Source organism: Tyto alba, unplaced genomic scaffold (assembly GCF_018691265.1).
Source record: "Tyto alba isolate M040663 unplaced genomic scaffold, T.alba_DEE_v4.0 Super-Scaffold_6, whole genome shotgun sequence".
Lineage (NCBI taxonomy): Eukaryota > Metazoa > Chordata > Aves > Strigiformes > Tytonidae > Tyto > Tyto alba.
The window spans coordinates 36,742,651-36,768,251 of NW_024881327.1; the positions used below are offsets into that span (position 1 = coordinate 36,742,651).

The 25,601-nt window shown below is 36.9% G+C and overlaps 1 pseudogene; it reads right to left on the bottom strand.

Moving 5' to 3' along the window:
• Nucleotides 1-1,186: 1,186 nt before the first annotated feature.
• On the bottom strand, nt 1,187-24,020 carry LOC104367968 (annotated as a pseudogene).
• Nucleotides 24,021-25,601: the final 1,581 nt, after the last annotated feature.

A 25,601-nucleotide genomic window follows, 5' to 3' on the forward strand; every position in this document is an offset into this window, starting at 1 on the left:
TGGTCAGATTTTCAGGTGCACTCAATTTTGCATCCTTCACAATAAGAAGTATGAATGATTAGCACTTTTGAAAGATCAAAGGGGTTGCTTTGCTCAATGAAGAACAATGGCCCTACAAAACTGAGTTTAGAAATAATGTCTGTATGGAGGACCTTTTCATCTGTTTCCACCCCAAGATGGGGAAGCAGGATTCAAACTACTTGCTTTCTTTTCAGCTAAGCCCTTTTTCTTTTTCTCATCATGTCAATTTACTCCAACTTACATGAGTTTTAGCTTCAAGAATCATTGGTCATTGCTGAATGCAAATAAGCACAAAGTAAAATTATATTAAGTTTGCACAATTGATCTTTCATCATTTTAAAATTTCCTGTAAAATCAGCCTGAAATACTCCCATTGTTGACTGTCATCAAGTAGACCAGGGTCACTTTGGGAAAACCCATTCTCAGTGATGTGAATTATAGGGTTATTATATGTATCCTAGAACAAGAGAGCATAAGTTTTATTCAGAACAGATGTAAGAAAGCCCATAAAATCAGATGCATTACCCTCTACATTTTCTAAGCTACAAACTAAAACTAGTTTTCATCAAATTGCACTGACCCTATTAACTTAATTTTCCATGAGCTGACCTTTTATGACTAACAATGGAAGAGCAAAACTGTGCAAATATCCATGAAGACAGTGAAATGACTTATTTTAATGAGAAGACCAAAATATCTTTTCTGCATTAGCATCTGCTTATTGTCACTGCTCCTTAACCCCTTGGTACTGGCAGTCACCACACATCCCATTGCCAGGAGTAGATGCATGCCAGGAAAGCCTTACTGCTGGCATCAGAAAGATAATTTCTGGAGTTCAGAGGATGATATAACACTGATGTGTCATTTCAAACTGTAAAATAGCTATCAAGTACAAAGTCAATAGGAAAACACTAAGGCTTCTACTCTTTATAGTCAGCATGCAAAAATTAAACTAAGAATCCCAAGGTGACTTGTTTATTTACATCTTGTACAACGTCTTATGCCACCCAGATAGGCTCCTCAAAAAAACCCTGAATCACCAGTATTACTCACTGAATTCTCAGATCCCCTCATTGGCCAGCTAACAGTGGTAAAATGTCCTGCGAGCCTTAGGTCATTCCTTGATGTAACACAGAAGTCAGTGCAAACACCATAGTACTATTATTTACTCAGCTTCACAGCCCATCCGGGACTTTCTGATGGCTGGATATTCACCATCAGTAAATGTTGTCCTGACAAACCCATCTAAGGTGAATGACAAGTACCCTTTAGTCACTTTTTTGTCTGCTACAGAATTTGTAGAGGTTCTACCAATCAGAGTTCAGAGCTATAGACAAAACTCCATATTGTTTTCTCCAAATATCTTATCACAACTGTGTCAGGCTTTAGCATGAGTTTTTATCAAATTATAAACTACCTTGTAAGATCTAGTACCAATGCTGGGGCTATACCTTTTTCACAACCACCTATAGCAACAACATAAGGCTCATCAATAGTGATCACTCAGTCTCCAAATGTTCTGAAGCAATACTTTGCATGAATATCAAAGGTCTCAATAATCTTTTCAGATTTCCAGCCACCTTCATCTTCTAAGGACTGAGGTAAACCAGAGTGATACAGGGAGCAGGAAGCCATTTCCTAGATTATTAATGATTTTGCTGTAATGATCAACTCCTGAAAATATTAAAAGAAACAAAGAAAAAAAAGGGTTAACTTAATAACTTTATTACATTTTAACACATGAAGAAACCTCATTGCACATTTTCTCTGTTATGAGATGCAAATATTTCCTATCAACTGCATGCTGACTACTGTTACAAGACCCCAGAGTTGGAAAAAATGCTCAGCACACAAAATCTTCCAACCAGGCAGATAAAATGAAATGAGGATGCAAATTTTCAAAATAGATCAGTGGACAGCAACTCCCCTGAAAAAAACATAATTCTGATGGGTGCTGGTCACATGAAAACATAATCCTTTAATTTAAATGCCTGAATGGCAGCCTGGCTGCATGTACAAGACACAAGTGTGTTGGAAAAATCCTGACACACGAGAGCCTGACAGGTAGATTTGTTCTAATGAAAGCATTTCTCTCCTTGAGAACTGTGTCTTTTAAAAAGTTTCGTGCCACACTCAGCAAGGTAACTAAGCTGATCTTTTACAATTTGAACTTGGGTTAGCTGGGTGAGCTGTGTCCTCTAGGCTGTTCCATTCTCCATCACTGTCTGTTCCAGCATCAAGACAAAGAAGACACTATCAATACATTCAATAATTTGCAATGGTGTGAATCCAATGGTTCCATCATTAGATCTATATGACCTTTTAATTGGGCTCTACTAGATATTAGATGGAGTTTAGGGCACTGGTCTCTTTAGCCACAAACTTAAATAGCTTGGTAATAGTTTATCCAAGAAACCAGCTCTCTTCCTTTTACACTGCCACTGATGCAGACTGCTCAGTTGCTCTAACTGCAGGAAGGAATTAGCTCACCTCTCTAAAAACTCATGAATTCCAACTTTTCTTGTCCTCCCTTGATAAAACAGAGATCAACTTTAATTTCCTGGATGTGATGTTAAAGCTGGCCAGTACTGGGGATGTATTTCTAGAGGCTCAAAATGAATTCAGCTCCTGTTCAGATTTAGCAGTGGCTGACATGAGTATGTTTCCTAAAGGACTATTTTTATGCCACTGAGAGGTCACTGTAAGTTTAAATATCAGGATACCTTAGGCTCCCATATAGGCATTTTTAATTTTGCTTACATCCAAACAAAACTGCATTGCTTTTAAGCCTTCTGAAAACACTAGGTATTGCAAAACACATCATAAGCTCTGGTTCAAAGAGTATCAATTAGCTTGCTCTTTTACTTGAACTATCTGGTTTAGTGCGGTAATTGGAAAAGGCTTTGAATTATTACTTGTTGAGCTAAGAGGCTCCAGCCAGGAATAGGTCTTCATCGTGTTGGTGGAATGTACAAATCAGTCAACCTTTGCTTCAGAGACTTGGGCTAAATATACCAAAGTGTTTACAAATCTTAGAAACCTAAAATTCATAAAAAATTAATGGCTCTTATACTACCACATATACTAAGAAGACATAGGTGCTGATGCAATGCCTATCCCAAGGCCTTGCTGTATTGAAACCCTGAACTGGGAAAGGTCTGAAGTTGAAAACATAGCAGAAAGGAGGAGGAGGAAGACTAAGTTGCAGAAGTTAACAAAACGTATGAGTAGGAGGTTAGGTATAGTTTAGATTATTATTCTTAACAGTCTCTGAACAAGAGATTTTGTATAATCCAAAGCAGGAAACCTGTTCATTAGTAAATATGTCTGTACAATATTGTACAATATATTCCCTGGTATTTTCAGGTTCAGCTTTCTGTGTATTGATATTTAAAAATGCCAACAGAGAACACCATACTACCTTCTTCTTACAAGAACAGTATTAGACTTCAAATTATCCTTATTTCAAATGACAGATCATAAGGATTTTCATCAAATGGCTTTTTAAGAAATTTACTGCAGCAATCAATTATGAATCCCAGATTTAGACAGTGACTTCTCTTAGACAAACAGGTGCATACACATCCTTTAGCACAGCAAGACTCGATAAGTTTGTTTACAAAATAATTCACAATAAATCTCACAGGTAGTTTGCTTTTCCTTCTGAATGCAACATCAGAAAAACACATTAAACTCTGAGGAGTTATGTGCCTGTCCATGAGAATGTGCCCATGTAAAAGAGGAATGAATATAACAGAATTCTAAATTTTGAAAACCAAATTCTTGCAATTTGCAGGAGCAATTAAGAGCAAATACAGTTCGTTACTGTTATTTTTGCACAGGGACCTATTTAACTTCTGTGGGACTGGGTGTGTGATAACTGTTTGCTAGTGGGACTACAAGATTTGCAACATAAACTTAAACTGGGAAAAAAGAAATCCTTTGCTGGTACAGGTTCCTGTTATATGAAATTGAGAGTAAAGCTTGCTTAGAAGACACTAGCGCTTCTCATTCTAATTTTCAGATTATAAATTACATAGTACAATTTATAACATTTAAGTGCAACCGGCTATCATTTATTTTTTACATCTCAATGAAACACCAATATTGGAAAAGATTTATGCTTTGTGCTAGGAAATTAAGAGAAATAGAACTGCATCCCTGAAAAATGTGAACGTCAAGTCAAATTTCCAGATTGTCTCATATCTTGCAGAGTAGACTGGTTTAGTTTCTATGGCTGTATCTGTGGGTCAGCTAGAAGCAGAAACACAGAAGAAAACGTTCTTCCAAGAAAGTATGTATACAAGGGATTTGTGGAGACACCCCAAACTTTTGGGATTACATACATTAAGGAGAATTTTGTCACTGGAAAGTGAAGGATTGTTCTTTGTTCCTTTCTGCCATCTTCTCTCCCCATCCTGATGCCCTGCCTTCATGCTGAAGTGAGGCTCAACATCAAACTCCCCTAGACTCTATAACCCCATGTCTACTACTTCTGTCTTCCTCCATGATGACACCTAGTGTTTAACAGCTAACTTGTTCTGCTCAGGGCACCTTCTAGGGCAAAAATAATTGTACAAAAATACTTTTAAAACAAACATGGTGTAAGTTTTAACCTAAAACCTGGCACATCTTAGGAATAATACACCTGTTATATCACTACTTTAAAAGACCTTACCTGCACCAAGTTAGAAACAGAATGCTTTTAAAGGTTTTCAAATGTCCTACATCTTAGGTGTGAAATTGGTAGTGAACCAGTTGGTGTGAATGATTTTATTTGAAAGGACATTGCTCTAAGCTTTCTAATTCTTCACATGCTCTTTGTAAAAATGTTTATATAGAAGATGATGGCCTTTCCATGCTATGTAGTTACAATTGCTTCAACAGATCACTGCACAAGAGAAGTGAACTCCTGCCTAATGAAAGCTGGCCTAGTTGGAGTTCCTCCAATGCCCTTTCGTTAAATTTAAAGTTCATAATATTAATCAGGCAACTGCTTATACTGGGGATCAAGTGAACATTTTCTAAAATTACAGCTGAGTTTTGTCAAAATGTTAGCTTTCCTTACCAAGTGTATTCAGAATGTCTGCTTGATATCTCCCACTGACTTCTAAATAACAAAGCCCATTCAGTAGGCAGCTCTGTGGGGTTGTGCAGTGCCTGCAGCCCCAGCTGAAGGAATATCAGCAAAGGAAAGAAACCACAAGTACTCATCCAAATTTAAATTCAACACACCACAAAAAGCATTCCTAGGGAAGGGCAGTCTGTGCCAGTGAAAGTGGGCCACATATTGTAAATTTTGGTGTCAAAGGAAAGGCTTCCATTCAAGACTCTCCAGGATGCTGGCATGGTTTTTGCAGTCATGCTCTGCAGGGGAAAATGGCTGGTTGGTCTGTTTACAACAGATTCACCAGCCCCCCTTTCTGAATTATTGAAACAAAGGCTCCTCCACTCTCTAGTGAAAACTATAATCTGCAGGATGCAGAGGACAGGCTGCTGCCTACTGAACAGCCAAACTCTACATGACCAAAACTCTGCAGAAAAATATTGCTTCTGCTGGTATCTTCCTAGTACAGATCAGCATAACCTGAAGAACATTTTCTAAGAAATCCTTTCCCTTTGTAGCCTTACATATTTGCAATCATCAAACCAGGGAAAGAAAAGAATTTCCAAGGCAAATGCTGCCCCAGAAGTAGAAAGATATACATCTTCTTGGTAGAACTGAGATTCAAAAGAGTAGGAGGCAGGACAGATTCAGAGGGTCATCCAAATCTACTTTGCTTTTTTCTCCTCAGAACATTATCCTCCCAGTACACAAGAGATCTCAGCCAACTCCTTTGATTCTCCCATCCTTTCTGGTTCAGCTTCAGTTGCTTTTATTCTTCACAATTCTCTTTATTTCTTCTTTCTTTCGTTCCCTATGTTCTGCAGGCAAAGCTGCTATTTTCTACCTTTTCCTAGTGAGTGGCCTAATCTTTCCCCCAGTCCATATCAATGGAATGAAAATAAACAAATCAGAATTGTAACAAATTTTATATCTGACCAGCTTGTTTATGATGTGATGTATCCCTTTTCGCTTTTACACTGTCTGCTGAGGCTGTGAAAACTCTTCTCTTCAGAGCAGGGACTGTCACAGAACTGAACAGTTCCTAGCTGAGTCTGAAGAATCCTCTAATTTGCTAAAGAAAATATCTGGGCAAAGTATGACCCTCTTACTGAAAAATAGTCAATGTGAAGTTCAGTACATCAGAATAAACTGATAAAGTATCTAAATGCATTTGCCAAATAAGATACTTGTCTATTGTAAACCATCCAAAAATACCCTCATGGCTAGGATCCCTGTAAGTATAAACATTCTGATGAAGCAAAATGATTTAGAGTTACAATTTAAAAAACTGGAGTAAGCAAAAGGATACATAGGAAACATAATACTAATCCTATCCCAAAAGATTGTGCTATTCAAGAGGATCTAGAATATTAATTAGTAAGTTGTTGCAAACCTATAAAAAATCATCCCATAATTACTCTGAAAAAAGTTGCAATTTCAAAGCTACACTGCAGAATAGCATACTGGATTAATTATGCCAGACTGCAGCAATAACCTTGAATTAAAGCTGCAACCTTCTATTTTTAAGAAACAATTGCCTTTCTGGTTGATGAAACCTGTCGTCCCATCAGGTAACAGACGTGACCAGGAAAGAGAAAAGCAATAATGAGTCAATCCAAGCTGTTTGATACATTTCAAATCTTCCTCCCACAGAGTGTAGCTGCCACAAGCCACATCACCAGTCTGGTTCTTGAAAACTCGATCTCCTCCCTGATGGGTGAATGTGTCCCAGACATTAGGGCCCTTTCCATCTGCATTCCAGCCTTCTGCTTGAAAAACAAAACTTGGTCGTTACACTTTTGACATCAAAAGACATATGTTGAATGTAAATATTTATCACAAAGTAGGCACAAAATCCTCAAAATCCTATGAGCAAAATGAGCAGTATTCACTCCCCACTCCTTATATCATTTAAAGTAACAAGGAACTTTCAAGCATTAGTATGTATCTGCAGTAGGTTTTGCATTTATTCATATTTTTTTTTGCTGCTAATTATTTGAAAATCCTGTTTTAAAAAGCATTCAGAATTCTGACACTCTTCATACTTATTAGCCAAAAATCAGATGTTTGCAACTCTTGAGATATTACAGGTTTTCACAAAGGGCATTTTCTAATGCAACTTCCATCTGTAAATGTAAAGATCAGTCCATATCAAAAAAAGCCTTTAGGGTATGAGAAATACATCCAACAAATAGGTACTTATGGCTTTCTGGATGTCCTTTGAAAATCCTGACAGTCTGTTAAAAAGAAAGGAATGCCATTATGAGCCATGGCCTTAGGCATATACAAGCTGAATTAATAACACAGCTCTGCAAAACTTCTGCTTTTTGCTTAGCCAAACCTTCACAGAAATTAATTTTGAATGCTCAAAATCCCTACCCCATTTTCTTCACTTTCATAGTTTTGGGAAATTTCTTTGCAATTCCAAAACTGAGACAGACTGATAATCTTTAAAATACTCAAAATTTAGCTGCTGTCTGAGATAACACAGTAGAAACATCAAATAGTATTTAAACCAAATAAATGCACTTTTCTTCATGACGAGCTTCTTTGCCTTTCCAGAGCAATGCTGTAGCTGAGGCAAATATTACATTTTTAATGTGGAGAGCTCTGTAAACTTACACCCCTGCAAAGTGTGATTTAATCATAAAATTCCAAATAACCCCAAAATGGCCAACCTCATTTACCAGCAAGATTTTTCAGAATTCCAGTGAATGCCCTGTTCCAGGGTTACTCTTTAAAAACTAAAATGACATTCCATGTTAAAATCATGTATAAATTAAATATCAGTTGGGTTGTAAGATTAATAACTATATAATAGCTACATATCAATCCTCAATAAAAGTGTTTTAATAATCAATTAGTATCATAGAAATTAGAGATGGAAAACTATTAGGAGGTCATTGAGTCCATCCCCTGCCAACACAAGATTGCTCCCTTAAGTATATTCAGTACTTAATATACATCTGTCTTATTAAATCTAAGTTTAATGCAAGGTTAAGCATATTGAAGACACTTAATTTAAAGCATTACTAAAATCTGTAATATCACTTCTATAACCTAGCTTTTCAAAGATCATTGTCACATTTCATGTTCTTTACAGAATTTTATTGCAGCACACGAACACCAATACATCTACATTTGGTTGGTCAGTAAATTAAACTCATATGGGACAACCTTCAAAGTAGGTCAAATTTTAGATCCAGACAGTTTCTCTTATTTTATCACAGACTGTGCTCTGTCTGTCTGGTCCTCAGAAAAATACAGTACTAAAATTTTTCTATATCCTGCTTCTGATTTCAAATATGCCTGCTGAAATAGTCATTTTAGAGGAGTGTAGGAAATAACAAATAACAGTAATTCTTTGGTGGTACCTAGAATTTAGAAGCCTTTAAGAGCAGGCATCCCGCACCATATCGATATGATATAGCTCTCTTTTCACTACGGTGGAAGTGAAGGGAAGCCAAAAGCTGCCATAATGGGCACCTAACACACCTTCATTTAAGAATCAGCAGCTAGAGCAGATGCCGAACGATTTCTTTTTTGTCTGCCTTCCTCCAGCAAAGGAGGTGGCAGAGAGGAGGAGAAGCATTTGATTTTCAGCAGAGTATGACAGTACTACTCCAGTGGTCATTAGCCACTATAAAACCCTGACTGGGACTGTAGCAAACAGATCCACTTTCAAGCATTTCTCATGCTGTTCGAAGAGCCTCTCTGTACAGTGTAGAATATCTAAGCTAGCTAAATAAAGTATAGGAGGCAATCTAGCCAAGGCAACAGAAAGCTCCACATACACTAACGTATCCTGCTGAGCCACAATTATTCTGCACAGAGCTCTGCTCTGCTTCAGTGAACCGAGCTTGTACCTCTAAGCTTGCTCAGAAACCTCGATGCTATACAGCACTTCATGGTGTAGACATACCCTGAATTTTAGTGTGCTTTGGGGCCATGAAAAAAACAGTGATGAGGAACTGATTTTACATTTCAAACACACAGATGAGACTTAGCTACCAAATCATCACATAACATGTCATCAAATGATTAATATAAATCATCATGAAACGTGATGCATATTCCCCATTCTCTGCAATTATTACAATGGACTAAGATAGAATGTTTTTTCATTTAAGTGAAGTTAGTGAAGCAGGAATATTACTGGTCAGAATATTGAAGTTTTCACATACTTTTCCAAGTTAGCTTTTCTTCTAATTCAGCTGTGCTTTCACCTTTCAGAGTGAAATTTTCTTGGCCTGGTCTCTGCCCAAAAGGTGAAATTTTGTTTGAATTAATGCAGTTCAACTATTTGACATATGAAAGAAGTCAAAAAAAAACCACTTTTACCATCACAAGAATTTTTTGCAACTTTTCCCTCTCAAAAAAAAAAAAAAAAAAAAAAAAAAAAATCAAGCAGAGAGTTGAAATTTAGCATAGAAATGGCCCTCAGTAAGGAGAAGTGCTTTTGAGTGTTCTGGTGCAAATTGATTTTGATTTGACTGAGTCATGAACCTTTGAAATCTGCACTTTGAGCATGTAGAGTACAATTGGTATGATTTTTTAGCACTTTGAAATATACAGAGTGGAGAAGGTTGTGCTGTGCATAAATACATAGCTGACAGTAAAAAATAAAGTAGCCTGTCAGCCCTCGCCTCATTCACTGTGTATCCTGTGATATGTGCAGCAACTGAGTTTGGACTCTACAAGAACTATTGCTTCAATCATGCTGCCTCTAAGTCAGAAGCTGCACAGCTTCCAAAGCTTTCAGGAGGAGGAATTCCCTGTTGAGTTTCTTACTTCTGCGGGAAAAGGGTCATCTGAGTAGTGTCTAGACCACATTATAGATTTTTAATTTTTTTTTTTTTTAAATTTCTCCCACTCAGAAGCCTTAGGAAAGCTCATTAAAAATACATTAAGAGAACATCAAAGTTGCACATCTAGCCACTCAAAAGACAGGGAATTATAATGTCATTCTATATGCACACATAATTCACATTGTAAAAGTTAGTTAGTAGCACTATGCACATTGCAGAACTCAAGTTAGAATCTGGCCCAGAATATTGATTCCCTGGGAACAGTGAGCTGTTCAGTCTATTAGGAGAAGCTAACTGAGCTCATTAAAGGGTACCAAGCATGGGCAAGTACTCTCGCTTTCAGCAATAACCAAGAACTAAAGGCTACATCCTCAAAGACAATTTTAGATCTACAACTCCCATTTAGATACTGAAATCAATGGGAGCTAAGTGCCTGTATGCTGCAGGGTATAATATGAGAAAATCAGATCTATATGTATTTTAAAGGTCTCTAAACACATATTTATGAAGGTATAAACTTGGGGTGGGGGGGCTACGGCTGTAGGTGTCCCTGTACTTTATGGGTTTACATTCCTTAAGCTGCCACATATTTACATGTCATGGTGGGCAAATCACTTTACCAGCACCTCCATTCAGTTGGGAACAAGATATGTGTCCCTGGGGACGGCCTCCATGAGTCCAACTGTTAATCTCTCAGTTCATTATTTTTCATATTCTTTGGAGATTAATTCCTAACTGAGGACCACTTGTGAGTACCAATGACTGACGAGGTAGTTCTCCCATACAGTTTTGGAACAGCTGACAGTAATCTACTTAAATTAGCTCTACAGAAAGGAATTAAAGAAGTAGTTGGAAAATTACTTATATCTGTTTCCCCCCCCCTCCCCTACTGTCAATAGCTAGTGAAAGATTCCTCCTCCTTTTCCATTACCTAGCCATATTTCTGAGATTTGAAACATCTTTTACCCTCTTCTTACTGCTCAGACCAGAAGCATTTAAACAAGTGCTACATGGATTTGCATCAGATGTAGCACCTATGTAACAAGGCAAAGACCACACACACAGTCTCCCTCCTGGATCCAGAATTTGTGTTCGCTTAAAACTTCCTTAACACTTCGGCAGCTAAAAATTGACACCTTCAATTTGATATGCTGCTGTAGCTGCATCCCAAGCAAATCCAACTGGAAAAGCAATATCCTCTGGCACTGGCTGCAGAGGACGGGCGAATACACAGCATTATGCGATGCTGTGGAGATGTAGGCTTCATTTGCAGACAACGGTTTCTGGCTCGATCATTCTTCCACTTGTTACAAGCAGATTCTATACTGAAGACAAAAATAGACCCTCTGCAGCTTCACACACTGAAGGGCGAGCCATGCACTTTGCATATCTCAGGATTAAAGCAGAGAGATTCAGTCAGCTAACAGCAAAAGTGGAAAAGGCAGCAGTGGAAAAGCCTAGTATGGTCACGGTAAAAGGCTCCACCTAGTACAAAGCATTAGTGTGCAGAACAGATCCCTCTCCCCTTCACTTCCCCCTCACCACCAACCTCCCAGCTAGAGGACTTTGTGGACCCTCTACTCAACATAAATCATTTAGCCACCAAGCAAAAAGTCATTTCCACCCTGTTCAGTAAGCTTCAAAAACCAGCAGCACCTCTTATTTTCTGGCATCAAATTTATATTTTTTCTCTCCCGAAACCAAAACAACTTGCCTGAAGTAGGTGAGAAGGGATGTTTTAGCCATTACATGTTTAGCAGTGGAAACCAATGAGTAGAAGAGGAAGATTTGTATGGGAGAACAGTCAGAACAGCTATTTTCCTCCTTCTTTATAATCCCATGGACGCTCATGTTTTCTAGAGCAGCAATGACAACCTTATGGCATGTGTGCCAGAATCAGCATCTGCAAAACAGCCCTCAGGTCTCTTCCTCTACCTTCTGTCAGTGCTGTTACTGCTCTCCTGTCAGCAGGCTGAGAAGGGAGCAGCAGCAGCAGGACGAGTCAGAGTAAGGCTGTAACAAGTGGGATGGGCTGAAAGTAGTTTACTGTCCCTTCCCGGAGAACTGCAACACCTGGCACACTAGATGGCACTACTGCAATTTTTTTTTTTTGATTTACAGGATTTTTTTCCCCCCATTTGTTATAATACTATTTCCACACTGCTTTCGCCAAGGTCAGTATCTGCACATATTGGACTGCTAGGCAACAATGTATAATCACTATTCTTTTTTTCTGTATTCTTCTTGCACCTTTTTGATTTTGAAATCTTTCTGGGTGAGGACCTGTTCCTGCATAGCATTAAATTATACATGTAAGTGATAATTTCTTTGATAACAAAAATAAGACAAACCTGAACATACACAGAAAAGTCCCTAATACAGTTAATGCACCTACTTTTGCCAGAAATAAACACAACGAAAAAGTCAACCTCTTAGGAAAAAAAAATCCATTGTAGAGATGCAGAGAAGCTGATTTAATTCCAAATTGCACATTGCAGAACCAGACAGTGCAGATGCAATGCAAAATAAATCAGGCTTTCACAGCAGGCATGCATTTCCTCAAGTGTCTTTCAAATGAAAGGTAAAACCCCCTTGAATACAAAGGAACAAAGGGGGAAACGAGGCACAACATACCAACTTGTTCCCAAAACACATGCTGACACACGGTCTTGGCAAACATACATATCCTTTACATGTTTTATACAGATGACCAAAAGTTGTTGCAATGAACTAGTTAATGTTCTCTGGTTGAAGCAGCCTCCTCAGGCTTTCGTTTCCAAGAATGTAAGCATTGGACAGTTAACAGTAAAACTCATCAGGGACACCTTAAATCATGATTAATAGGTATTAATGAACCAGAGTAATAATGCGTATTTTTTACATCATTAAATGTTATTGGTAGGTACCTCTGAAAATGTAAGTGACATTAAATCTTTCCCAGAAAATCATACAATTCAATTTCACAAGAGATATAATAAATATGTAACTCAATAATAGGGGGAGATGGGCAGACAGGAGATAGTAGCAATAAAAACCCAATAAAAAGTTTTATAAAAATGCTTAACCATAAAAACAAGGCTAAAAAGTGTCACTGCTGATTCCCTAGCAGGAATCAACAGAGACAGAGATGGGTTTTAGGAGAGATTGAGTGGGAGGAAAATATTCCATAAGCAGTCTGGGGAAGAGTGAACAAAATTTGCCTCAGAGGTTAAGGCAGATTCACAGTAATGAGATAGCAGGCTATGCCAGATAAGTAGGCACATACTGAAAGATGCAGAGCTTCAGAATTCAGAGAAGGTGAGTTTATAGCAGTTAATCTCAAACTCTTCTGGCAACGCAATTTCTAGATTTGTGACCCCACTTCTGGTTGCATTTCTGGACTCATGAGCCCACTCCTTGTTTCAGTAGCAGGACTTGCAACTATATGTCCATTAGACCCACTGTATGTCATGGCCCCTAGGAAGTACCTGCCTTCTTACTCTGATAATTTTCCCTACATCTAGCAAATAACCTGACCCCAACCTGAATTACAGTATTTTACTGTCCCATTGTTTTGTTCAACACATACAAGTATAAAACTGCAATGGATCTCAGTTCTACCTAGAGGCAAATTTTTTCCAGACTAGGTTTAGGGTTTTTACATTTGCACTGACACAGACTATATGTAACTAAATGAACCCAAGCTCAAGAATCCCTAGGAAAAATAAAGCAGTTCTTGGATATCCAAATGTATTTGGACAAAGATATTTTTGGCAAGTCAATAAAGACTGAGAATAATTCACCCCGATGCTAAAGGTTGGCAACCTAGCTTCATAAAATGCTAAGTATTGTATTAAGGTGAATGATGAACAGCCTTTGGTGTTGGGCCCTTAAATCACATGGGATTAATTATTATCAGAGGAATTATATCTTGTCAAAATTAATTTTTCCTTAATGAATCGATGTTTCCTAATGACGTATTATAAGTATGTTTAATAGTATTTACTACAGAAGTTAGAAATTAAACTTTGAAGGGGTTGTGAAAATTAAAATCTCTTTCCTGAAACTTTACACTGTGTGGGAACAGAAGGAGGATATAGCTGCTTTGGAAGCAAGACTGTACATCTCTGAAACCGCCAAAGATAGAAGTTCACATATTTTGTGAGTTGTCTTTGTAATTGCTACTCATAAATTTAGCTTCCCTCCCTGGCAACATAATGGAACAGCTATTGAGAAAACAAATTTACTGAAACACTTTGAAGTCTGCCAGACAAACTTGATTTTTTAATAGTAATTCAAAATTAATGAATAAAGAGCAGAAGCTATACTGTCACATGTCTGAATTTTAGTAGTATACTGTTTTCTTTAGTATATTTTAGCACTGAGATTAAGGTGTTCTCAATTAATTTATGGAGACAGTTTCCACCTTACACTGTGGCTGCAGTAGAAGACTCCTAACTTTGATCTTCTAAATTGAGCCTTAATTAGAAGCCTCTGCTGGATTGTTGATTAGCCTTTCTTCTCCCATCTCCAATGTGTCAAAATTCTTTTCCCAAACTTAAATCAAATTGGAAATGAACTATCATGTTGACTGAAATGAAGGGTGATGACAAACAATGAAGGGTAATGATAAACAATAACTTTGAAGGGAGGCATTTAGTGCAGTACACAAAGATTAGTATTACTTCTGATCTCATTTAATAGCTTCAATAATGAGCTAGAAGAGGGAGTAAATGGTACATTAATGAACTCTGCAGATCTATTAAACTAGGAGGAGCTGAGCACGCTGCTGAAAATGGAGAAATAATACAAGGGGTCATGGGAAGATTAGAAACACAGGCAGAATATTGCAATGAGATTCAGTTTAGAAAACAGAAGAATAATATTTGGGTAAAAAAAATCAACAGATGGTAACAGGTAAAAATCTGGAGAGCTGTAATGCTGGAAGAGATTTCAAATTAAGAACATCAGGAAAACTAGGCAAGAATCTGTAGCTGAGCATCGGAGAAAACCAGTGAAATTTGGGCAAAACTATTAAAGAATAAACAAAGAAGTAATGACTCATCTTAAAGCAGCTCTACAACCATCAGTTCTCTTCTGCATCTAGTCTGGGCACTGGGAAAACAGATTATCAGTCAGATGGTTAGAGATTTTGCAATTATGGAATTTTTTTCCTGGAAGAAAAATTCAGAGTAACCCATCCATTTAACAAACAGTGTTGTCCTTCATGAAGTGAATGACATTACAGTGAGCCACTGGCTAAAAGACCATAAAAGAGCATGAGACAGAAGAAATAAAATATTCTCCCACTGCTCCTGGTAATTGCATCATGCAGCTTGAATTTTTTTATATTGCTGAGGAAACTGCCAATGTAATGCCAGCTGCTATGAGCTTTCCAATACCAGGTATATGTGTACAATATCTTGGAGAGCTAAAGCTAGTTGTGAGCAAGTTAATTCCAGTTGAGGAGCTCACAAAAATTAATCTTGCTGGGAATAACTCTACACGAGCTATAGTGGACACCAAACTAGTGTTTCATCACTCCCTGTACCAAAGACAGTACAGTACATATGCAAAATGATATTCTGTATTGGTCATCAGTCTTCAAAAGTCCTTGGTAGCTCTTGGCTGTTGAAGGCATTGTCCTTTATTGCTGAGTGCTTCCTACAGCATTTTTAACTGGGCTTGGCCGTTCAGGAGTTTGTCATTGTCACTACGTTGTGACCCAACACTGACTGTGCAGCGAGCAGGGCGTTGATCCACAGCTTTAAATTTGCACACTTCAGTAGAAAGCCTGGCAAAAGCCCTTTCATGTAAAACCATGCTCTATTCATTTATATCTCAGCATGTCGTGCCATTCCACGCTTCTGGATTGTTCACCTTCTAGGTGAAAAAGCTTAAAAACAATGAGCCATCATGCAAAAAATGTCAGGATAAAAAAAGGGAGGATGTGTATATGAAAACCAACACAAAAAATAGAAGAAGCATAGAGAGAACCCCTGGTCCCTTGTGAATGTAACCTGTTTGCTGAGACAACACCCCTGCACTGATGTTTCAGAGACAGCTGCCTACATTTTCCAGAAATTGAGAGTTTCAACAAAATTATAGAGCTACTTACTGGCAAACTTATTTGATATGATTTTACCAGGAAAATATCTGCTGTACCTAATCAGATTGGCTGCAACTGGTTAGAATGACATATCTAAATGATTTTAAACTAAACTTGTTAATAATTTTAAAATAGAAGGCAAAGAAGTCTTACATGTGTGTGAAAGCATTATAGTTTCCCTGTTTATGTCATGAATCTGTGGGCTAATTCACTACAGAGCTGAACTTTCAAAATCATGCACGCATAATCTTCACTGCACATACCAAGTTCGGCTTTAAAACCGGTATGCCCCAAATTTACAGTATGTACACTTCAAAATCCCAGCACCTTATCCAAGAGTTACCTCACTCTGGAACACCGTTTAAGTGTCCATATAAATACAAATCTAAAGGTCAAATTTCACTCTTTTGAAAACGTGGGCCCAGTATCTGGTTGCTTTGATGCTTCTGAAACTTCTCCTTTATTATCAGCTAAATCATATTTCTCCTTAGAAACCTGTCATATCACTTGGGTATTATTCCTGGGAGATTATATACACGATGTCTGTATTACTCTCCCACTCTAACACTCACAACTTCCATATTTCCCAGAAGAGCAGTGATTTGGTTTTGCTTGCTTCTGACCCCGCGTGCCATCAATAAGAAGCCAAAGCAGGGTAGAGCTCGTGGAGAACATAGCCCCCCCCCCCAGCACACAGCCACTCGGAGGCCCTGCTGCCACTGCACTCCCCGGGGGCAGAGGCACGTGCTCCCCCCACATCACGCAGGGGGGAAAAACGTTACTGAGGAGCTTGAACGCTTTCAGGGGATGATGAAGCTTTGTTCTCACAGTCTATCAATCCTCTGTTGGCATCAGAGGAAATCACTAGCCAGAGCCAACCAGATTTGACAGAAAACTAACATTTGTGAGAATACGTGGCTGAATCAATGAATAGACTGATATTGGCGTTGCAACTGATGGAAAGCCTGAAAAGTAGGTGCAACTATAATGTTAGGCATCACAGAATATACTCACAGGAGACACACTGCAGATGCTGATACTATGGGAAATGCTCCAAGCAAGAAGCATAAAACCACAAAAATCAAAACCCTCAGATAAACCTGGTTATGATCTGAATGATCATAGAAGTACTTATTTTTTTAATTTTTTTTTTCCAATTCTATGCAGGTTTTCTCACCAAAACACTAATAACCTAGAAAAATTCTTAATACTTTATACTATTTGTTTTTCTTTCAAGGATTTTTTATTATTTATTTTATCACATACATAGAATAAACTAGGAAATTATTCTTCTCAGACCAATTTTATACTAGGGATATATTGACTAAACCAAATTATTTCAACATTTATGATACATATTAAGTCCTGTAAAGTCCCATATTTTGTTTTCAGATTTAGCTAGAAATAGTGCAACTAGTTTTTATAGCAGTGAAACTGTATCTTTCATTTTCTTTTCTCACAGAAATGCTGTTTCTAATGTCATTGACTATGACTAATGACATTGACTATGACTTTAGTAAATATGCTTGAAAAGCTTCTTCCACCAGTCAGGATTAAGAAATCCCATTATATTAGTGCATTTACATAAAATTCACTTCCCTATATCAGCAATATGGAACTATCTACTATTAAGCAGCAGCACACTGTGAGAGACAGTAGTAGATATTACTTTTCAAAAGATTTGTGCTACACCATTATGCTGTAAATATTTTTTCCTTTTGCAAGAAATACTATCCATTGTACTCTTCATTTTTATCCTGCAAAATATTAGTGAACACTACTGCTTGCACCTGGAAACGGAGATAAGTAGCACAGCAGTACTTTAATTTGACAAAGTAATCCAAACACCTATTTGGAATTCAGTAAATACAGGTTATTTTTCAAACAACTTGTGCTTTATATGTATTTTTTGGTATTCCAAACAGTATTACAGATGTGAAGTGATGTCTCAGGATTATGTTATTCTGGGAATATCACAAAACATGTACCTGACCCTGAAGCCAAACCAATAGACTCAAAAGAAAAAAAAAAAAAAATAAAAAAAAATACAACTGTTTAACATAGCTCTCTCTTGCTTGATTTAAACACATAAATAAAAAAGATAAATTAAAGAATACAGTAGGTATAATGGTTCAGCACTGACCTTTTTATCATCACAAAGGTTGTCTAATTAACAAAGAAGTCACACAGATGAATACAGTATCTCATTCAATTTAAGATCTTTAGATCTTTCCTAATGTTTTAGCTTGGGACACAGAAAACTGAACAGTCACATAGTATAATAGATGAGATCATATACAATTTTCCTCTTCTGATGAAATACTAAGAAGTTTTATAAACACACAACAAAAAAAGTGGAGTTTATGGGTAAGCAAGTCTATTTTTCAGTCCAGATCCTTTGTATACCTCTCTCTTAATTACCTCTTTCGAACTAAACTTGTGAACAAACCTAGTAATGGTTGTTGGATTAAAGCTTTTGGCTGCTCAGTGATCAATATCCAGTAGGAGGCAATTGTTAAAGCTGTGAGGATGTGAGGGCTAGGTGAACACACAAACCAAGCTCTTCGAAATGTTTCTGGCACCTTACGTTCCCTGTGGAGGAACGTAATTCCTCTCATTTCCATGGAGGCCTGTAGAAAAATAGCATGTGTTTATGTAATTAAAAGACTACATCATGATATATGACATGGATTAGGATGGGGGACACAAAATCAACCTTTTGCCAACCTTCTAGACTTTGAAAAGCAGATTTTGCAAATTACCATTGTTTTAGCAGAATAAATACAGCAGCTTGTTAAATGTGTTTAGAAACTGTCCACCGGTGATGCTGCTACCCATATCACTTTCCTCTCAGTCTGAGCCAAGGCAAGAAGTTGTAACAATAGAAAGCCGCTACCTTTTATGTGGGCTATTACTACAGCTTGTCACTGGTTTCAGTTGTTTCCTTGCCAAAGACTGAGTAGCTTTATATTGAGTTCCAAGTTCTGCAGCAGAGTGTGCTCTACTGATTATCAATTATTTTTATACTCTGCTTCTGGCTTGAATTCCTGATCCTAGCGTCTGTTTTTTTTTCTTTTTTCTTTTTTTTTTTTTAAAAAAAAACACAACCTTTGGCAGCAGTAGGGAAATGGCAGGGAAAGTTTTGTTTGGCCTCTGAACTCTAGCATGGAGCCTGCTCAGTCTCTGTAGGAACAGCTCAATCCAGTTAATGCAAACAAGCTGAGGGGCTGAAGCATTCTCAAAACGGACTGAATCTTTGGCAGATTACACAACCAAACTCTATGTTCTCCACTGAGCTTATGTAAAGTATGTTTCTTCCAAGGCTTATACTGGGTCCAAATTTCAATGAATCTTAACAGATAGGACAAGAGCAGTACACTGACAATCACATGTCATTGGTGTCCCAATTTTGATTTGCTCTTTCAGTGCCTGGAGATGCTAAAGCTATCTTGCTTTCTTCCTGCAAAAATCTCATGTTTCAGACACCTCTGATTCATAACAGGACAAATTTGAGACTGAAGGAAAACGCAGTCAGAGTCGTGGTCCAAAACAATGAGGAATAGATGCAATAGTTATGAGAGGTGTTAGCCGAAATATTTGCAAGAGAGTCCAGTTCTTAGTTTGCTTGAGCCAGGTTAGAACGTGCATTTCTCACTAGCCCAGATGAGTGTCCTAAGCAGCATGTATTGGCTATCCTGAATTTACGAATTCCTCTAATTTTTTTGGCATTCTGGATATCTTATTGATAAAACATATATCACAATGCTGCACTCTGACAAAATACATTGGTTCTTATGGACGCCAGTTTTCAACAGTAAAAAAAGATTTTTAGAAAGTAATAATAAACTCTGCTTTTTAAACCCCATCTTTCCATATTCACTGTTTTCTTGTTTTTAAACATATTAGTGTGGAATACCTCAGAATGCAAGGGAAAAATGCAAATTCTATGACACCAACAAGCAGAAAACAAAAGATTCCCATTTTGGGCTCTATGAACAAAATCAACACGAGCTTTCCATTAAAGTAATTTGAAGTTGGATCAGGTCTTAGCTTCCACCAAAATAAACCATTTAATCAACCTGAATAAAAGGAGAAGGAAATATAACACAGGAATGGTACCCAAAATTTTTCCTCAAACAAAATGTCTTTTTTTCATATAACTGTAACTGATATTTTAAAAGCTATTTTCTCAGTCTTTCAACGTGGCTGAACTTCCACTAGAGCAATGGCATGTTAAACGGCAATTGCAAAAGGTGTTGGGATTTTTTCTTTCACTCTCCCTCTCCTAATCAAGTTTAGCCAACTCCTCATTAATATATGCTATATATAATATTTCTAAGGGTTTTCTAAAGACTGTGGATCCAATGTGTCTCTTGCAGTTACAGCGCAGTCTTGGATTGATGCCAAGAACAGACTCAATATGTGTATCTCTCAGCATGCTCTGTCATGTGCTATTGGTTATAAAGCTCTCAATTGTTATACAACTAGATTAGTGCCTTAAGCATACCTTTGCCATTCAAGGAGAAGGTTTAAACAAAACAAAACTTTTGTTCTCCTAGGAAAGTTCAATGAGAATGTCAGCATGACAAAGCAAGCTGGGAATATTTTCTTAAGAAAACATCTTGTGATTAGTATAGCTTGTTTCTGGCAATACCTGGTCATTTGCATGGAATAATTTACAGCCATTAATTTGCCCAGGCACTGGTTTATTCTCTTCCCTATTTAAAGAAAAAAAAAAAAAAAAAAAAAGGTGATATCAATTTTTTGAACTATTTTTAAAAAAAATATTCTTCCGTTGAATGTGCTATTTTCAAATGAGCAGTTTACAAATGAAACAATGGAAAGAGAACACAATAAGTAGGAAATAACACTGTCCAAAGACAAAGAATCCTTTAAAAAATCAACTGATACCTATTGTTTCCTGCCACAATACAGCAAGCATTCCAGTGCAAAAAGGTTCCAGAGCTGTTATAAACAGATATTCCTCTGTCCCTGCAAAGATGCTATACAGGAGAACAGAATCCCTAGATAAAAGGAAATGATTTCTCAAAAGCCATACAAAAGATCAATATCAGAATCAGGAAAACATTTAGATCTTTCATCAGGCAAATGTCCTTTTCAGGGGACAATACCTATCTGTACCTTCTCACATCTACTGCAGAATTATCTGGCACTGAGCACATTTCTGGAGAGTTAGAAAACTGTGCAGATAGATGTTTTGCTTTACAACATACAACTATAAAAACTGGAGAGCTAGAAGGTTTTTTGTTATCTTTAATTGTCTTTTATATTTATGTACATATTGAAAGTAAGTTTACAGTACTGCTTTGTTCTGGACAGCATATCTGTAGAAATGCCCAACAGAATATGAAATTTTGTATATTCCTTCAAAAACTGACATTCATGGAGCTTTAGAACTCAAATGTTGAAATGTCACAAAGAAGACCTGAAACTCAAAATCACATATCCCAGCTCTGCCCTTCTGAACATTCTGTATGCAGTAACCTGTACGTACTGCTGAGTGGATGCTGAAACATATCTTTTCATCCATAACTTCACAATAACAAGTTTCCTGTACTAAATTTACTTTATATTTCAAAAGTTTTAAAGTTGAATGATTGCCTATTAAAGTCAATAGTACAGAATCTCAGCTCCCGTGGAGAAGGAAATCTTAAAGGCTTGTGTTCAGTATACAACCAATTCAAATGCGAACACTGTAATGACATTAGAGATTACCTTTTTATCATTCAAATTTCTCCTGTGAATCTGTGAGGGAAAGAGGTGATTTTTATGAAAGACATAATTATAACTGCTTTTGAAGTGAGTTGCGATCACAATCTACTAAAAGAGTGGAGAAGTATTGCACTGTAGGACTAGAATTTTAACAGATATGGCAAATCTATCTGCAAACAATAGCTTTTTCATTGGACAGCATCAAAGAACCGCTATGCTTTTCCATTGTGACTTATCTCTGTCATTGCCCACCTAGCACTTGAAAATTTATCTTCCTAACAATCATTAAAACTTGAATACAAACTCTTCTCAAACTATATTTGTGGATATATAGTGTAGGTATTAATCATTATGATAAATGAAGGAAAGATTTTTTTGAAAGCTGGAAATAGCCAAAAAAATTGTTTGGCTATTTGAGCCTAATTCAGGGAAATCTATGGACTAATGCCATTGTTCCACTCACAGCATCTCATACATGTAACCTTCCATGAGTTCATTCATCCCACTCATTTCTCTTTATGAATCTTGGACCATTGTGGAATCTCTCCTAAGTGTTAGTTTTGAAAGTAAAAATCACTGTATTATTTAGTGAGAGAAATATTTGTGTGCACTTCTTCTGAGACAGGAACCTCTTCAAGAGGAGAGGAAATAATTAAAGTTTCCAAACTTTGGCAATCTCATAATTTCATCTATTTCTTAAAGTTTTGTTTCTTTCCACACATGGCCCATACCGCTGAAAAAGAAACATAGCTTGGATAATCTGCGTAACTACCAAATAGGAATAGACTGGGATTAAAGCACTGAAAGGAACATGACTATACCAAGTATTCTCCAAAATAAATTTCAAAGTCTTCAGATAAAAGTGTTGCTTAAAGCTCTGTAAGAAAAAATCCACAACTCTTCATGTAAGAAAATGCAAACTGCTACATGATTTAAGATTACAAAGCTCAATTAAATATATTTTTTTCCTAAAACTTAATAAGTGACCTAGGATAAAATTGACCTTTGATCAATGATCATATCTGAGAAATTTCATCTATGAAGGTGAAAGTTTGCCAAAGTCATAAATAACTGAAAAGGACAGAAAGAAAGCATTAAGAAAACTATAAATGTCACTATGCTCTCTATCTGGAATACCATTGCTATTACTTTTACAGTGCAGTACAGACAGCAGAGTTAGGTGATCTATGGAACAACAATCAGTCACTAATAAAGAGGAAAAACATCATGAAGACTGAATATGAGACCATGGATCATCCAGAAGACCACCTACTGAAGAAGAAAGACAAAGAGGAAAAAGAAGTCTGTTTTAGCCAGCTTCAGTTTCTTACTGTGCTGACCCTTGAACCCCTAAGTCATCAGTTTCCAAATATTCAGTTTTACCCCGCAGAACATGTCATGATCAATGATCTAAAAGTTTTCCGCTGGCTGTATTGATCAAATATATAAGCAAAACACAACTGTCAGCTGCTCTGAGTTTACTGCTGATGAAGTGATGTTTAAAACAATTAATGAATTAATGCTTGAACACAGAAGAAAAAAGCCTAACTGATAATAAAAATTTAAAATGTTTAGTGCTCAATTTATTAATAATTTGCCTTCTAATTGATTTTTTAAAATTGTTTAACTGGCAAAACAGAGGTGTGAACTATAATTAGCAGCTACCTATAACAGCTAATTTTTTTAAAAATTTCTGTTAATTATTTCTAAAGTGAGGGAAGCAGGATCACTGAGGAAACCAAACTCTATTTGAATTATTGGTGTTTAAAAAAACAAATATCAGAAAATGCCAATTATTACAAAATGTGAAGGTTGATTACTTTTTGTAAAAAAAAGACAGATGAGCAAATGCTATGAAATGCTGAGGCAGGGCTGGGGCACACAAAGGAATTACAGTAAACTAATGAGCTTCCAGGTGTCAGCTGAGCTTGGGTAACTAACAGTATTTGCACTCTTAGCCTCAAGCAAATCTGAAGCAAAATGTGTTAGGTAAATCTTCAGGGAGAGCACCCTCTGTTAGCAGGATCAGCCCTAAACAAGAGCCAAGTTTGCAATGATGCACCACTTCAAGAAGAACAAACCTACCTCGTTCTTCCTTGTCCTGATCTGAGAATAGGAATGATTTCAACTTTTAAAAGTGGCAATTTAATTTCCCTCTGACAGCAAAAGAATGATCCAAGACTCAGCACTACCTTACCTTTTCAGATGAAGTATCTATAAAATAGAGGCCACTTTCAAAAGCAGTCTTGGAGTCAAATCTCATATTGGTCTCACTGGAAAATGTATTTTATGCCTTGCTTAGCCAGGTAAGGTGGGATACGATCTAGCTGTTAGAAAATAAGGACCCTAGTTAAAGAAAATGGAAGGGAAGAGAATTAAATGTGAAAAGAATGCTCTTTAAAGAAAGGGTGAAACTGAGAGATTAATTTACTGTTAGGTCCATTTTATCTCTTGTAAGTACATTTTTTTAATTCTTTGAATCAAAGTTCTTCTGCTCTATGTGTGTTGCCATTATTTCCCCGGAATTGAAAATGTCTGTTTTGTTCAGCAAGTGCATGTTAGAAATCTTGGGCTATTAAAAGATGGTGCCAATGTTAACTATTATAAAAAGGATTAAATTTTAACTAAGTAGTATTAAAAAGTGACTCTATAAACCTCTAGGTTATTGGTACTTCAAGATTTTTCAAAGAAAAGAAGACCAATATGAAGGATTAATAGTTAAGGTTATGTAAAATCCATTTAATCAGCATGGCTAATTTTAGCTTTAACTAAAGCTGCTAGCAAGTATGTACATTTTGCTTTGGGGCTTTACTTTTGAAGAGAATGATGAATACGTTTTTGAGGTAAATTTATCTTAACTGAGAGTCTACCTAATGCTCTTTAATTGCTGAAAAAGTGATTTTAATAGCATTTGCATTTAGGAGAGGAAGGAAGTCTTCAGCTGTGTATCTCTAAGACCCTAAAATAAGCATTTTATTTTCACATTTATATAATATACTGCTTGTCTATAAAGCAGGTGAGTTTTATAAACAATACAGTCATCAACATGGGCATTGTTTATGAAGACAGAATTGTTCTCCTGACAGCACATACCCTATTCAGAAAAGAGCCTAGGAAAATTGGAGCATACTCTGAAGATATGAATACAATGACTTGCCAGACTATCTGGGGCACAAATGCTGAGGATGAGGGTCTTTCATTGACAAATGTTACCTAAGGCATATGTAGAGAGTCTCAGCTCAAGCACCCCAGTGATTTTAAGCCAGAAATACAAATTTGCTAATACATACAGCTCTTTTACCCAGCTCCAAAATCACAAAGGATTAAACCATTCAACATTAAGTGGATTAGATATGGTTATGCTCTTAGTTAAAATGATATGAACACTAAGTTTCCTGTCTGGTGAAAGTCAGATAAAATCTGACTGCATCTCAGACTGGTGGGGTAAGGTGTAGAGAAAGCAAGCAGGTGGGCATCTGGTGACCTCAACTTTGAAAAGATTGTGAAAATCTTGTGGGAGGAGCTACCCTTTATATTAGAAAAATTAAGAGCTATGGCCATCATACCACAGTGGATTAAAAAGTGATTTTTCTAGTGGAAAAAGTGGATAAGCCTGGTAAAATTAAACTGCTGATTGATGATGATGTTATTGCAGTTGGAGGCCCAAGTGAAATTCAGGTGAGCGTGCCTATGTTAGCACAGTGCTATTATGTATACAAACAAGGTAATGCTATGTCAAAGTGTATGTCGAGATCCTAGCATACTAGTATAGGATAATTTATCATAAGATTAAGTCTTTTTAGGCATCTTCAATACTATATTTTTCCTGTGTCATGAATAAATT